The 15888-nt window shown below is 33.8% G+C and overlaps 1 protein-coding gene and 1 pseudogene across 1 annotated transcript in view; both read left to right on the top strand.

Annotated features, from left to right (window-relative positions):
- LOC138421805 (cadherin-10) overlaps positions 1-15888 on the top strand; it is a 187446-nt gene that overhangs the window by 92813 nt on the left and 78745 nt on the right. The gene's annotated exons all lie outside the window — the stretch shown is intronic.
- Positions 11848-11954, top strand: LOC138422048 (U2 spliceosomal RNA; annotated as a pseudogene).

Raw genomic sequence — 15888 nt, forward strand, 5'->3', positions numbered from 1 at the left:
ATGTAGATGTCTGGTTATTCTAACACCAATTTGCTGTAAAGACTATCTTTATTGTATTGCCTTTGCTCCATATCACTGACCAGTTAAATACATATGTAAGTCTATTTGTGGGCTCTCTATTCTGCTCCACTGATCTATTTGTCTCTTCTTGCACAAATACTTCCCTCTCTTGATTAGTATAGTTTTATAATAAGTCTTAAAGTTGGATAGTGTCTGTCCTTCAATCTCATTCTTTCCCTTAAGTTTTGTTTTGGCCCCAAGGCTTTTGCCCCTCTATATAAACATTGTCATTCTCCATAAAATAACTTGCTGAGATTTTAATTGAGATTGCCTTGAATCTCTAGATCAAGTTGGGAAGAACTGATATCTTGATGATATTGACTCTATCCATGAACATACAATTTCTCCTCATTTCTTTAGTTCTTATTTGATTTCAGTCTTCAGCATGTTTTTAGTGTTTATTCTGTGGATTTTGTACATCCTTTTGAGATTTATATATAGGTTTTTAATTTTGGTAATGATACTGGGGCTTCCCTGGAGTCTCAGTCAGAGGTAAAGAATCTGCCTGCCAATGCAGGAGATGTGAGCTTGATCCCTGCATCAAGAAGGAAGTGGCAATCCACTCCAGTATTTTTGCCTGGGAAATCTCTTGGACAGAGGAACCTGGTAGGCTACAGTCCCTGGAGTCCCAAAAAGTCAGACACAACTTAACAACTCAGCAACAACAACGAATGTGATGATATCAGTGTCCTTACTTTCAGATTTTACTTACACATTGCTGGTGTATAGGAAAATTATACTTTTGTATGCTAACCTTGTATCCTGCAACCTTGCTATAATCACTTATAAGTTTCAACAACATTTTGTTAATTCTTTCAGATTTTCTATATAGTTGGTTTTGTCATCTATGAATAATGCTATTTTTTCCCCTCAATATGTACACCTTGTATTGCTTTCTCTTGTCTTATTGCACTAGCTAAAACTTCTAGTATCATGTCGAAAGGAGTGGTGAGAGGAGTCATCATCTCACTGTACCTGATCCTAGTAAGAAAGCTTCAAGTTTTCTACCTTTAAGTATGATGTAAACTGTAGGCTTTTGTAGATAATCTTTATTAGGTTGAAGTTCACCTCTACCCTTTATGTACTTAAAGTTGTTAACATGAATGAGTGTTGTATTTTGTCAAAAGATTTTGTGCATATATTGATATGATCATATGATTTTTGTTTTTCAGCTTATTTTTGCTAAATCTTTTTTGCTTTTTCTAACTCAGTTTGCTTTCTTTCCAGATATAGTCTTCTCTTTTATCTTCTATGTTTACAGCAAGTTCTACTGTCTATTTTGTTTCCTTTATTATTGTCCCATTTTGCTCTCTTCATTCTTTTTGCATGAATTCTGTTTATATTTTAATCCCTTTCTCTGTTGTTAAATTATATAATATCAACTTTTATGTCAATATTTGGACTCTCATTTCATGAAACTCATTTTCTGTTACTTTTTCAAAAATAATTAATTGCTGCTATCCAGAATGTTGTGCTCATCATTCTTATGTGGTTTAAAATAATTTATTATGTAAATCATTATCTGTATGATATTTTGGAATTTCACATAAATTGCTTTATACTTTTAATTGTTTTCATAAAACAAAATACATGCTTGTTGCATCATAATATCCTGATAACCACTTTTTGTATTTGTCCATTGATCCTATTTTTTGCTCTTTTTTTCTTATTCTAGTATAATTATTCAGGTTTAAAGCTGGTCTATTTCTACTAATCAATTATTATAATGTTTGTCCTAGTCCAGTTATTTACAGGCAATATGTGAAGCAGAGACAAGAGTGCAAGTCAGTAATTCTGTGTACATGTGAGTATGATGTGAACAAAATGTGAGTGTGGTGTGAATAAGAGACAAGGCTTTCATTTGTTTAATTTTACTTCATTGCAGCCAGCTCAAATTAGTGGCTCTCAGACTTTTCAAAATATAATTTCTTTCCCTTCATCAGTCTCATGCTAGCATAGTTTCCTCTAAATTATGACTTTCTTGTTTGATTCATTTTACCTGCCATTCATGTGTCAAAACTAATCCTCTTTACTCCTGTCATTAGTCCATATAGCCATTCCCTTTTAGCTAAATAAGAGGGTCTTGATTTTTTTTTTTGTCATGTAATGTCAAATATTTTGTCAACTTGAATTCTGCCAAAATTTTCTTAGATCCTCAGCTCCAAGTATTCTTTCTTAGTGTCTTTTCCTCCTGTCAGTTAAAAATTCACCACATATGGGTAACTTTAGGGCATTCTTTGGTTTCTTTAAACATGAGGCTGGCATTTTTCCTTCTTGATCTCCTAAATTTCTTTACTTGTTTTATTTTATTATTATTATTTTTCTTTTATAATACTGTATTGGAGGGAAATCCTCTCTACGTATTGTTCTTTTTAAACTAGGAGTTGTAAGGCAAGTTTCAAAAGCTTCATTCTGGATGTCCAGGGGGTGGTGGACTTTATTCTTCTAACTCCATTTCTTGGGTTTCTCAGGTGATTTTAAGCCTTTAATTAATTTTAACTTCTAGCTCAGCCAGAGTACTAGGAATATATAATTTCTCCACCCCATTCTGGACAATTTTTTGTTTTTTTATTTTGCTTTTCCTAAAGACTGGTTTGGTAAAAATATCATGGAGTTTTGAATCAGAAAAGCTTTACATGAAGTCCATCCTTGTCTGCCTGGATTTATAATTTGTATTTATGTTTTTCACTTTTAAACTAAACATAGAAGTAGTAGTATGCCGGAGCTAATTCATGCCTACTAGATCCCATGACTGCTAATGTCTTGGTGGTAGTTTTAAACTGAGCATGGTATGGTATTTACAGCATGGAAATTGGCAAACTGTAACAATCAGGCCTCCTTCCTCCAGAGAGTTAATTGCTAAAGATTACCACTCAGCGGCAACGTTCTTTTCATGAACATAGTATTGAATATATTAATTTATGAAATATATTAAGCGTTTTCTGGCATGATGTAAATACTCAATAAACATTAGTCATTTCTTGCTTGCTTGCTTTCCTATTTCTGTACTCTAACCAGTGTCTTAACTTCAGTTCTTATGGATCTCATGGAACTTCCTCTTAAGTTTTTCATTGTTCTTATACTGACTTTGACTCAAAGCTGAATAATAGTGCTTGCCTGGCCTCTGACTTAATTCATTCTCCTTTCATATCATTGTTCACTCTTTCCTTTCTCTGAAGTATTTTCTTAATGCTGACCCCTGTGGCTTTTAGCATTAATCAATTTTTTTTTAGTTTAATTAAAGCTGTTTCTGTTACTTCTCACATCTTTTTGTCCAACTTCTTAAAATCTTTCCCTTCATCAAGTTTTGTCAAGGTTCATCATGAATCTCACTATAAAATGTAGTGAAGCATATAGCTTATTAATATATTTACCCTATATATGCAACCCACAACTGACCACTAAAATGCTAATTATGATGAATGCCACAATAAAGTGAAAGAAGACTGAAAAGTGATTCTCCTCTCAGACTCTTAAACTGGGTCTTTTCTGACGCAAAATTCCTCTTCCAGTAATTTGAAACCTCTAAGAGATGGAATGAGCTAATGGACACTGCTTCTTTTCTTTTTCTCAGAACACATTTTGAAAAAGGCTAGATCAGGAACAGATCTTTATTAAAATAGGTAATAAGCTAGGATTTCAAAATCAGCAGCTATGAATAAATTCTTCATCTCACACTACCATGAGTCTGGCCAGATCATAACTTCCTTTGGCAAAATCAATATTATTTCAAACCTTTCAAAAGAGTAGTATTTTTCCTTATTGGAAAAACTTAAATGGTTCCAAAACAAATTAGATGAAAAACGTATCCCAATCAGACATTTTCTAGATATTCTCTAGAGGTAGTCTATAAATTCTGGGTATGATTAGATCAAAATGCAGAGAACAGTTTACTGTGTCAATTTTAGCAGTAATCAGATAACAATCAACAATAGTATATATTTTACATGTTGCATGAGATAACCTTTCAAAACATGTGTGAGGAGTTTCTTAGGTATCAACACTTGTGGAAGAGAGATGTGAGAATGAGGAGAATGAAGAGAATTAGTAAGTGATGCAGGCCCTATGACCCTAATCCACATCTTGGGATATCTTGAGTTTAAATATCCTATCAGCTGTAGGATTGAAACGGCTAGGCCCTTTCACCTCTGTCTCCATCAGATTAGGGATGTGAACTTCCTTCACAAACATAAGTTTGGGTGAGATAGCTCTCTGAAGTTGAGACAGTTCTTAAAGGTGATTTCATACAGTTGGAGCAACATTCCCTTCTTCCAGGCAGAACTGGGGCTTGATGACTCTACACAAACCCCACATAAATATTTTTAGCCTTATTGTTTTCAGTGAAAACAAAATTGAATACAAAGACTTCTGTCACTGTTAAAAACATAGGCAAAAATTTCTGCAGATTAATAGCTCTAAGAAAATAATGGATTCACAGTGCAACAGAAATTTGGATCTTTTTCAGGCAAAAATATATTTCAAAGAAAGCAGACATCTGCCCACATAAACATACACAAATGACAATTGCCTCGCAATAAAGAATAACAATTTGGGGGGGGGGAAGGTAGGCATTTGAAATATGTTTAGTAAGTCTACTAAAATTTTGTAACAATAAGTAATTGAAATTAGGAAAAGGATGGAGTCATTTGAAATAATATAAATGTGCGCAAATTATTTTAGAAATTACTCTGCTGGTTCTGAGGCAAAGCTGTGTTTCTGACAATAAAAGTTAATTTCAAAATATCTCAATAAAACTTTAGAAGCATACATTTATTACATTTCTTTTCACATAAGTATAAGCAGTATTACATATCAGCTATATTAAAATTAGTACACTAATAAAAAGTTTCTAAATTTATTTTATTATTGTGGTAAAATATACATAACATAAAAATTACCATCTAAATATTTTTAAGTATACAAAACAGTGGCCCTAGAAACATTCATAGTTTTGAACAACCATCATTAGTACCCATCCAGAGAATTTCCATCAACCCGGACTAAAACTCTGTATCTATGAAACAATAATTTTCCTTTACCCTCTACCTGAGCCACTAGTAACCACTATTCTATTTTCTCCCCGTGAATTTGCCTGTTCCAGGAAACTCATATGAGTCACACAATATTTGTCCTTTGGTGTTTGGCTTATTTCACTTAACATAATGTTTTAAGGTTCATCATATTGTAACATGTTTTGGGAAGCCATTCCTTCATAAGGTTGAATAATATCCTGTTGTATGTACAAACCATATTTTATTTATCCATTCCTCTGTCAATGAACATTTGGGTTGTTACCGCTTTTGACTATTGTGAATAATTATTTTATAGAAATAAATATTTGAGACTCAGCTGTCAGTACTGCTGTATATATACCCAGATGTGGACTTTCTAGATCATGTGATGAATCTGTATTTAATTTTTTGAGGAAGCAACATATTGTTTCCCCAGGGACTGTGTCATTTATACTCCCAGCAACAATGGAGAGTGGTTCAAATCTCTCCACATTGTGCCAACAGTTGTTGTGTTCTTTCCTGTTTTGTTGATAATAAGCATCCTAATGAGATCTCAGATGTTTTGATTTGAATTCCACTAAGGACTCCCAGGTGTTTGTTGTTGTTTAGTTGGTAAGTCCTGTCTGACTCTGCAACCCCACGGACCTTAGCCCACTAGGCTCTTCTGTTCATAGGATTTCCCAGGTAAGAATACCAGAGTGGGTTACCATTTCCTTCTCCAGGAAATCTTCCTGACCCAGAGATCAAACCCACATCTCCTACACTGCAGGCGGATTCTTTACCACTGAATTCCCAGGTGGTGCACTGGTAAAGAATCTACCTGCCAGTGCAAGAGACAGAGAGATATGACTTGATCCCGGGGTCAGGAAGATACCCTGAAGTAGGAAATGGCTACCCACTCCAGTATTCTTGCCTAGAAAATTTCATGGACAGAGGGCCCTGGCAGTCTACACAGAGTTTAGTTTGGGTTGCACAGAGTCAAACACGACTGAGCACAACACAACACAGCACAAGGATTTAGCGATGTTAAACATTATCTCATGAACTTATTGGCTCTTTGTATATATTCTTTGGAGAAATGTCTATTCAGTTTATTTCCCCCATTTTTAACTGGAATGATTAAAATGGTTTCATTTTGAATTATTTTTATTTTCAATTAATAATATATTCTCTATGCTCAAATATTAATATTTTTACCTTTGATTTATATTCTATATTCTTTATTTTTATAATATACTTACTTTTTAAAAAGGTTTTTGAAATTGCTTATGCTAAACACAAGGGACTTCCCTTGTAGCTCAGTTTGTAAAGAGCCTGCTGCACTTCAGAACACCTGGGATCGATGCCTGGGTCAGGAAGATCTCATGGGGAAGGAAATGGCAACCCACTCAGGTATTCTGGCCTGGAGAATCCCATGGACAGAGGAACCTGGCAGGCTACAGTCCATGGGATCACAAGAGTCAGACAAGATTTAGCGACTAAACCACCACCATGCTAAACACAAAATTAAAAAATACACAGTTAAGACAAACAACCTTGTAGGTATTTTTAGGGAGAGTAGATCACAAGAACTATGTTGAAATCCATTTTCTACAACTAATTCCCTGTATGATTATGGGAAAATAATTCAATTCCCTGGGTTTCTGGTTTTATTATCCCTAAAAATGCATTATTTGGCTTAGAACAAATTTCAGATACCATTGCATTCTATAATTCTATATTAACATAACTGATAAAAAGCAAAGGAAGAAACATATATACATAATTACATTATTAATTATAGGAATGGGGAGATAATATTTGCTGGCATATTAGACTTTATCAATAAATCTTAAGAAAAGCATTTTTTAATTTTAAAGTGTTATTTACTTACCTATAGCAAAACACATTGACCTTAAATATGATTTGATGAATTTTGACAAATGCATCTACCTCTGCAATCATATGAAGATGTAAAATATCCATCACCCTGGAAAAGCCCTGTTACTTCTTAGTCAACCTCCTACCCACAACAGGCAACCATTGTTCTAACTTCTTTCACCGGAAAATTGATATTTCCTCATTTAGAATTTTATGTAAGTGAATTTATAAAGCAAATATTCTTTTGGATGTGATTTTTCTCAGCATAATATTTTTTGAGTTTCTGCATGCTAATCGGTGGTCTGTTCTTTGTTACTGCTGAGTGGTGTTCATTGTACTAGTATGGCACATCTTGTTTATCCAGTCACTTTCTAATCAGTGTTTGGGTCATTTTGTGTATACATGTTTGAGTGTGTGTGTGTGTGTGTGTGTGTTTGGCAAATGCATAGAAGTGAAGTTTCTGGCCATGGATTAGGTATATGGTTAACTTAGTGAAAAAAATTCTAATTTTCTGAACTGATAGTATATACTATTTTAAACCCTTAGCACTAAGAGAGGAAAAGGCAATGGCACCCCACTCCAGTACTGTTGCCTGGAAAATCCCATGGACAGAGGAGCCTGGTGGGCTGCAGTCCATGGGGTCGCTAAGAGCCGGACACAACTGAGCAACTTCACTTTGACTTTTCACTTTCATGCATTGGAGAAGGAAATGGCAACCCACTACAGTGTTCTTGCCTGGAGGATCCCAGGGATGGGGGAGCCTGTTGGGCTGCCATATGTGGGGTCGCACAGAGTTGAACACGACTGAAGCGACTTAGCAGCAGCAGCAGCAGCAGCACCAAGAGAGGTTCTATTGTTTAATGTTCTGGATGACATTCGTGTTGGCAATGTCATTGCCAATTGAGCCATTCTGTAGAGTGTGCAGTGAAATTGCAATATGGGCCTTTATTTCCATTTCTCTCATTTCCCTCAGGACAAAGAATGTTGAGCATCTTTACTGGGGCTGCACAAAATGGTTAATGATTATATAACATACATATAATCCCTTTATGCAGTTCTTTTCTACTTTTGCCCACTATTTTATTTGGTTGTTGAGATTTTATAATTGAGCCTTGAGTTGTTTATATTTGTATGTAAGTTTTTTGTCAGATATATAGTTATTTAAAATAATTTTCTGCCAGTTTCTGGTTGGCTCATTCATTTTCTTTATGTTAAGTTTTTAATTTTAATGAAGTCCATTTTATCTTTTTGTTTTTCTCTTTTTATGGTTAGTGCTTTCTGAGTCTAACAAAATACTGATTACCTTAAGGTCATAAGATTATTCTTCCCCCATATTTTCTTCTGGTAAATGTATGGTTTTATATTTTCCATCCCAATCATTTATACATTTTTGTGTATATCATAACACACGAAATGTAGTTTTTTATTGTTTTTCTTTTCCATATGGAGATCTATGTAATGAACCAGTTGTTCTAGCATAATTTATGAAAATACTTTAATGTTTGAAATGTCATCAGTTCAATCAGTTCAGTTCAGTCACTCAGTCATGTCCGACTCTTTGCTACCCCATAATCACAGCACACCAGGCCTCCCTGTCCATCACCAGCTCCCAGAATTCACTTAAACTCACATCCATCGAGTCAGTGATGTCATCCAGCCATCTCATCCTCTGTTGTCCCCTTCTCCTCCTGCCCCCAATCCCTCCCAGCATCAGAGTCTTTTCCAATGAGTCAACTCTTCACATGAGGTGGCCAAAGTACTGGAGTTTCAGATTTAGCATCATTCCTTCCAAAGAACACTCAGGACTGATCTCCTTTAGAATGGACTGGTTGGCTCTATATATCCTTGTCATATGCCTTAGTTAAAACTCAGCTGACCATATTTAGTAGCCTGTTTATGAATGGTTGACTCTGTTCCATTGATCTATTTGTATATTATTTATGTTATCTAGCTTATTGTGCCTTTAAGGTAAGTTTGAAGTCAAGTGCACCAACTTTGAGATGTGTAAGAGAATTCACTTGTTGATAAGTTAACAACTTAACACTCAAATAGCTAAGAGAAAAATAATTTTTTTCTACTGTAGTTCCAACTTTCTATATTTCTGTGTTTAAAATGTTTTAACAAGTGTATTTCTTTTGCAGTTAGTATACCTGTGACTGTATTTTTATTTATGATTTGTGATGGTTAAGATCTTCAGTATGATATTAAATGGAGATGATGAGAATGGAAAATTTCCTGTTTTGATCTTACAGTTAATCAGTATGCATTTTTATATCTTATGTGATATTAACCACGAGAATTTTATAGAATAAGTAGAAAATGTTTTGAAGCTACTTATAATGAAAGAATAAAGTAAAAACACACAGTTAAGGATAATAGTTTTATAGCTATTTTTCTGGAGAGTGTATTATGAGACATGTTGTACCCATGCTCTTCCATAATTATTATAATTATGGGAAAATCGTTTAATCCATTGAGTTTCTGGTTGCATCTTGACTAAAAGCAAAATAAGTAGGTGAGGTTAAATTTGAGACATGCTTGCATTTTGTAATTCTATATTAACATGCTAATAAAATAAGAAAACCTACATTCATAAGAAGAAAAGATAATAGCTCCACTTATTTTGCCTTTCTCTATAAATCTTTCCCAGAGAAGGCAATGGCACCCCACTCCAGTACTCTTGCTTGGAAAATCCCATGGACGGAGGAGCCTGGAAGGCTGCAGTCCATGGAGTCACTGAGGGTTGGACACGACTGAGCAACTTCACTTCACTTTTCACTTCCATGCACTGGAGAAGGAAATGGCAACCCACTCCAATGTTCTTGCCTGGAGAATCCCAGGGACGGGGGAGCCTGGTGGGCTTCTGTCTATGGGGTTCCACAGAGTCGGACATGACTGAAGCGACTTAGCAGCAGCATAAATCTTTCCAATAAAATTATTTCCAAATTATTGAGGTGTAATTTTCATATTCCATGTTTCCTAATAAAAATAAATATGTATTTTAAAAATATGTGTTATTTTAAAATATACTATATTAAAATAATGAATTAAAACATATGAATGATATTTTGCTAAACTAATTACATTTATTTTTTAATATATTTTTGTTTTTAATACACAATGTATTTTAACAATTTATAATATTATAAGTTTAATATATAATATATAATCATAGTTGAATTTAACTGTTTAACAGTTGCACACTATTTCACTGTATGCATCTACCAAAATGTAAACAAAAATGACAAACAATCAGCTCTGCTCAGAAGGATTTATATTCAGTTGGTCAACATTGAGTCAGATGAGCTTTATGTTTGCACTTTTTTTGGTTTTGTTTTTTAAATTCCTATGCAACATTTTGTGCATGGAAATAGAAATGAGCCTGGCCTTCCCTAAAGTTCTGAATCTCTGTTTTTAATTAATTATTGTGGGCATTGTTTCATGCCTTTAAAATGTTATGATTTGTTGCTTCAAGCTTAAGCTTCTTCAGGATTTGTTAGGGATGAATTGATCTTAATGTCATTTTATGCTGTGGTATTAATTTGCTTTAATTTCCCATCATACTTTGGCCACCTAATATAAACAGCTGACTCATTTCCTAATGCTAGGAAAGACTGAGGGCAAGAGAAGGGGGTGGCAGAGGATGAGATGATTAGATAACATTACTGACTCAGTGGACATGAGTTTGATCAAACTCTGGGAGATGATGAAGGACATTGAAGCCTGGCTTACTTCAGTTCGTAGGGTCGCAGAGTCAGGCATATCTTAGAGACTGAACAACAACCTAGCAAGGATATCTTGGTTGCTTCAACTACAGTTGAAGGTTCCATGAACTTCCACGTGCAGGTATTGTGTGGACATAATTTTTCAGCTCCTTTGGGTAAGTACCAAGGGGCATGATTACTGGATCGCATGGTGAAAGTAGTATGTGTAGTATTGTCAGAAACCTTCAACTGTCTTTAAAATGGCCGCACTATTTTGTAATCCCACCAGCAAAGAGGAGGAGTTGCTCTACATCTTTACCAGCAAGTTTGTTGTTAGTGTTCCAGATTTGGGGCATTCAAATAGATGTGTAGTGGTATCTCAAAGTTATTTTAATTTGCATCCCCTGATAACATATGAAGTAGGGGATCTTTTCATGTGCTTATTTGTTGTTTGCTTCCTTACTGTTGATTTTAAGATATCTTTTATCAGATATGTCTTTGCAAATTTTTCCTTCCAGTCTGCATTCTGGCATCTAATTCCCTTGACATTGTCTTTTGCAGAGCAGAAGTGTTCGATTTTAATGAAGTCCAGCTTATTAATGTACTCTTTCATGGATCATTCTTTAGATATTGTACCTTAATGTTATTAACTAACATACCCAAGCTTCTTTACAGTTTCTCCAATACTATATTCTAAATGTTTTGTGTTTACGCTTAGATCTATGATCCATCAAATCAAATGCAGATTTATATAAAATACATATTTCTGAAGTGACTATAGTCATTTCAGAAATTTATCTTAATCCTCCTGATATTTTATTTTTTACTTTAAAATGACATGAATTTTCTGTTCTATTCATATTTTACTGTTTGTATAAATACAATGTGTGCTGTGTGTGTGTGCTGAGTCCCTTCAGTCATATGTAACTCTTTGCAAACCTGTGGACTGTAGTCTGCCAGGCTCCTCTGTCCATGGGGTTCTCCAGGCAAGAATACTGGAATAGGTTGCCATGCCTTCCTCCAGGGAATCTTCCCAACCCAGGGATTGAACCCAAGTCTCTTACGTCTCCTGCATTGGTAGGTGGGTTCTTTACCTCTTGCACCACCTGGGAAGCCCATAAACATAATATTAGCACTATAGTTACAAAAATGAAATATATGTAATATGTTTAAGCATTAAATAATAAAAATAGTACTAATTTCTGTTTATTATAGCTTCTTGACCTTTTAGCTAAGATTATGTATAATATCTGTTCTTATGAGTTTAATACCATTTATTGAGGACATAATGTATGCCAGTTATTGCTAGGCAACTTACATACTATAATTTATAAACAATTGCAATACAAAAGATTGCTGTTCTTACTTTATCAAGAGGAAACTGAAGCTTTGAGAGGTGAGTTATATCTAGTTACTAATAAATTTCCCAGCTAGGATTCAAATCTGGTACTATCTTATTCTTTACCATCTGAGCCACCCTGGGAAGCCCATCTTATCAAGAAACTTGGATTAATTCACTCTAGTGCGATAACAAATCAGTAAATAGATGTAAAACATCAGAAAGAAAACACAACTTCATTGTATTTTATTTTTGCGGGTAGATTTCTTATTGAATACATAAATCTGTCAGCAATAAATTTCAACCTGAAATTGCTTTACTCTTAAAATAGTGATAACCATTTATAGAAGAAAGAACCCTGGAGTGTCTACTTCAGGGCACATTACTGGCCAAGATTCCTTGAAAATATGACCTAATCTCCCAGAGTCTCAGTTACTCTATTTTTAAAGGAAATAATAACATCTATTTATGTGAGCTGTAATTTTGGAAATCAAAATTGGGAGATGAATATGCAAATTCTTTTAAATCTGTCAAGCTCCTTTCAAATGCATAGTATTATTGCAATTTAGGACACACATTAATGAAAAAGCGCATCAACTTCTAATGAAAGCATATTTAATTCAGTGCAGTTTTAATTACAAAATGAAAAGAGGAAGCGAAAGGAAACACCCAGAAATGGAAGCGGCAGCATAAGTAGTAATTACATGTTGACCATGTGCTGTGTTGCTTGTTGGGTATTCTTCCCAACATACTTTCCTACTGGCCTGTTTAATATGCTGGAAACATGGAAACCAGGAGAAATGTGAAGAGTATTGAAACACAGATACATAATTGGAAATATTTCCAAATGAAGTATCATCTTGTTTTTAATTTAATCAACAGAAAGTAAAGAAAATCTTATCTTTAGTTAAGCAGCTGGAATCTTAGATTACTGAAGTAAAATCATACACAAATGTTACATTAAAGGCAAGACAGAAATAGTTAGACGGTCATAAATTTGGAGATAAAGCAATGAAAACTGGTAAGCCCTTTAACAGCAACCAAATGAAATTAACAGAATAGTAAAAAGTCATACTTTACCACATGAGTTTAAACATATGTTAAAATACTTTAAAAGCATGAAATAAATGTGTGACTGTAAATTTAATTTGTTCCCTGGCCAAAAGCAGTATAGCAAGTGAAATCTGGCCTATAAAATGAACTGTGGTGGCTTTTTTTTTTTTTTCCATTTTTAAACAGTTCCAAATGGAAATTTTGATTCTCCATTTTTTGAACAGCAATTTAAAACAAGACTGTAATAGTTATTTCTTAGGAAATTCAGACCTTGTTCTCAAAGCCTCACTTTGCAACCAGTTTTTGGTTTGTTTCTTAAATTTACTGTTTTGTTTTCAGATGCATCCATATTTTGTAATATTGTACCCAAAGTTTTAAGAACACACTCTCTTTCCTGCCCCGATATGTTTTTAGTCAACCAGAAACCTTTAGAGTTTTCTTTTCCAATAAACACATTTTTTAAAGTAAAGTACTCAGGTATGAATCAACTCAGTACTGAAATGTTTGAAGGAAGTGTTGTTTGTTGATTAAATATTGATCTGAGGTCAATCTATACATGTTGTAGCTCTATTTTTTTTTTAGGGATAATTCATTAAGATACTTTAAGTGCCCAGATATATATTTGTGTACACAGATTAATAGCTAAGAAATGTCACAATCAAATAATTAATTTCAACAGCTGTCTATTACTAAAATTGGATGCAGTATACACCTTGGTTAAGTAGGTTTATAGGATGAATTGCCTGGAGAGTCAAATGACCTCAGCTTTCTTTCTTTGCCTGTTTATTTCTACTAAACAAAAGAAAAATAGTTCCATTAATACCTAACAGCATATTTATTTGTGTGCACTAGTAAAATAAAATAAGGAATCAAATGTATGTTTTTATGAGAACCGTCCTGCTAATAAAGACCAGTTAAAACAAATGTTTCATACTAGGTAAACCCTCCCAACTACACACCTTAAGCAAAATGTTTGCTTTTAAAGGATAAGATTTAAAAAAACACCAATAAATAAATAAAAGTGCTAGGATGCTGAATGAGGTAGAACTAAGCTCATGAGAAAATACACTGTATCTTATAACACATTAAATGCAAAATATTTTGATAACTAATATATGTTATCTTTCATATTGACAGATCCCCACAGGGTAAAAATGAAGTCTTCTCTATCATTGAACACCTGAATTCTAACATTGCACACATGAGTTTACTGAACCAAACTGATATAAATTTTAATAATTGGGATATCACTTCTTATAATATTTCTTTGATTTCTTTTCTTTTCTGCTCCTTTTTCTATTCTACTTTTTATGCTGACATCTTTATTTATTGACTCTGATTTGTTTTCATTGTTCAATCTCAGAAGCATACCCAGTGAAGGGTCATGGATTTTAATATCTCTTAAAATATACACTATTCCTTTGGAGGATTAAATAGTGTTGTCCATATAATGTGTGGTCATCTAAAATAAAAATATATTTTTCTAAATTAGTCCTTTAGACTAACTGTGATTTTTAAATTTTTCATCCCAATAGATTTTATTACTTTACTTAAATTCATATAATTATTTTGTAATAGTGAGCTTACTTGCTACATATAAATAATAATTTAGAAGATTATTTGAAATTATGAACATTTTGGAAAATTCAGAATTCCAACCATAGCTTATAACAGTGAAGTTTCAAACAAAATTAGTGATGTAAATTGTACATTATTTTTCTATAAAAAATATCCTGAAATGATAAAATATTTTAACATTGTATTAAACAGTTTCAGTTACAAAAAAATTTGTCCAGGAATATAGGTAATTCTTAACCTTATTTACTGAAAGTCTTACAGATTTTTAACATTTAAATAATCTGGTAGCTGAGTGCTTAAGCAGTGCTTCTGCCAAGCAGAAGACTCAAGTTCAGTCCCTGGGTCAGGAAGATCCCCTGGAGAAGGAAATGGCAGCCCACTCCAGCATTCTTGCTTGGGAAATTCCGTGGATAGAGGCACTTGGTGGTCTGTAACCAATATGGTCTCAAAGAGTCAATAGACTTTCCTTTTTTTTTTTTTTTTTCTTTTCAATCTTTGGTTACACTGTACATTTTTTTACTTTCAGTTTAAAAATTATAATTTGTCTTGTTTTTCCTTTTACTAGCTTATTTGGCTTGGTTTCCCTGTGGCTCAGCTGATAAAGAATCTGCCAGCAATGCGAGAGACCTGGGTTCGATTCCTGGGTTGGGAAGATCCCCTGGAGAAGGGAAAGGCTACCCACTCCAGTATTCTGGCCTGGAAAATTGCATGGACTGTATAGTCCATGGGGTTGCAAAGTGTCTTGCAGGACTGAGTGACTTTCACTTTCCTTTCCCATGCTTAGTTTGCTGAATACCACATACAAGTCTAATAGGCACAAAAGTATTTTATTTGCATACTTTCCCTCTTGTTTTTAAAAAAAGAGTCTTGAATTCTAGGGCTGGTTAAGTTTTAGCAAAATATAAAATTTATGTAATGATTTATCATAGGAATTAAAAACAAGTTAAATTCCAGCTTGAGAAAATCGCTAATCATCATTAGTTGCATCTTCAATCCATTCCATTCATCTTATTTGGTTTAGTGACTGTAAAAAATTTTAAGTAATTGTTCAATTCATTTGGGAAGGTTTAGTTGGGACGTCATCCAGTTGCTGCAGAAGCTGAAGTAGTTATTTTTTCTTACAGACAACTTCAGGTCTTTTTTTTTAACTGACTAGAAATAAGCTATGTCAATTTATCTCATTACCTTTTCCCTTGACTAATGACTATAGGATGCAAATAAGTTAGCTAAATAATGAAATTAAACTATGGAATTTTAATGATGCATTGCTTTTATTTTAAGG

This window comes from Ovis canadensis, chromosome 16, assembly GCF_042477335.2.
Source record: "Ovis canadensis isolate MfBH-ARS-UI-01 breed Bighorn chromosome 16, ARS-UI_OviCan_v2, whole genome shotgun sequence".
In the NCBI taxonomy this organism is placed as follows: domain Eukaryota; kingdom Metazoa; phylum Chordata; class Mammalia; order Artiodactyla; family Bovidae; genus Ovis; species Ovis canadensis.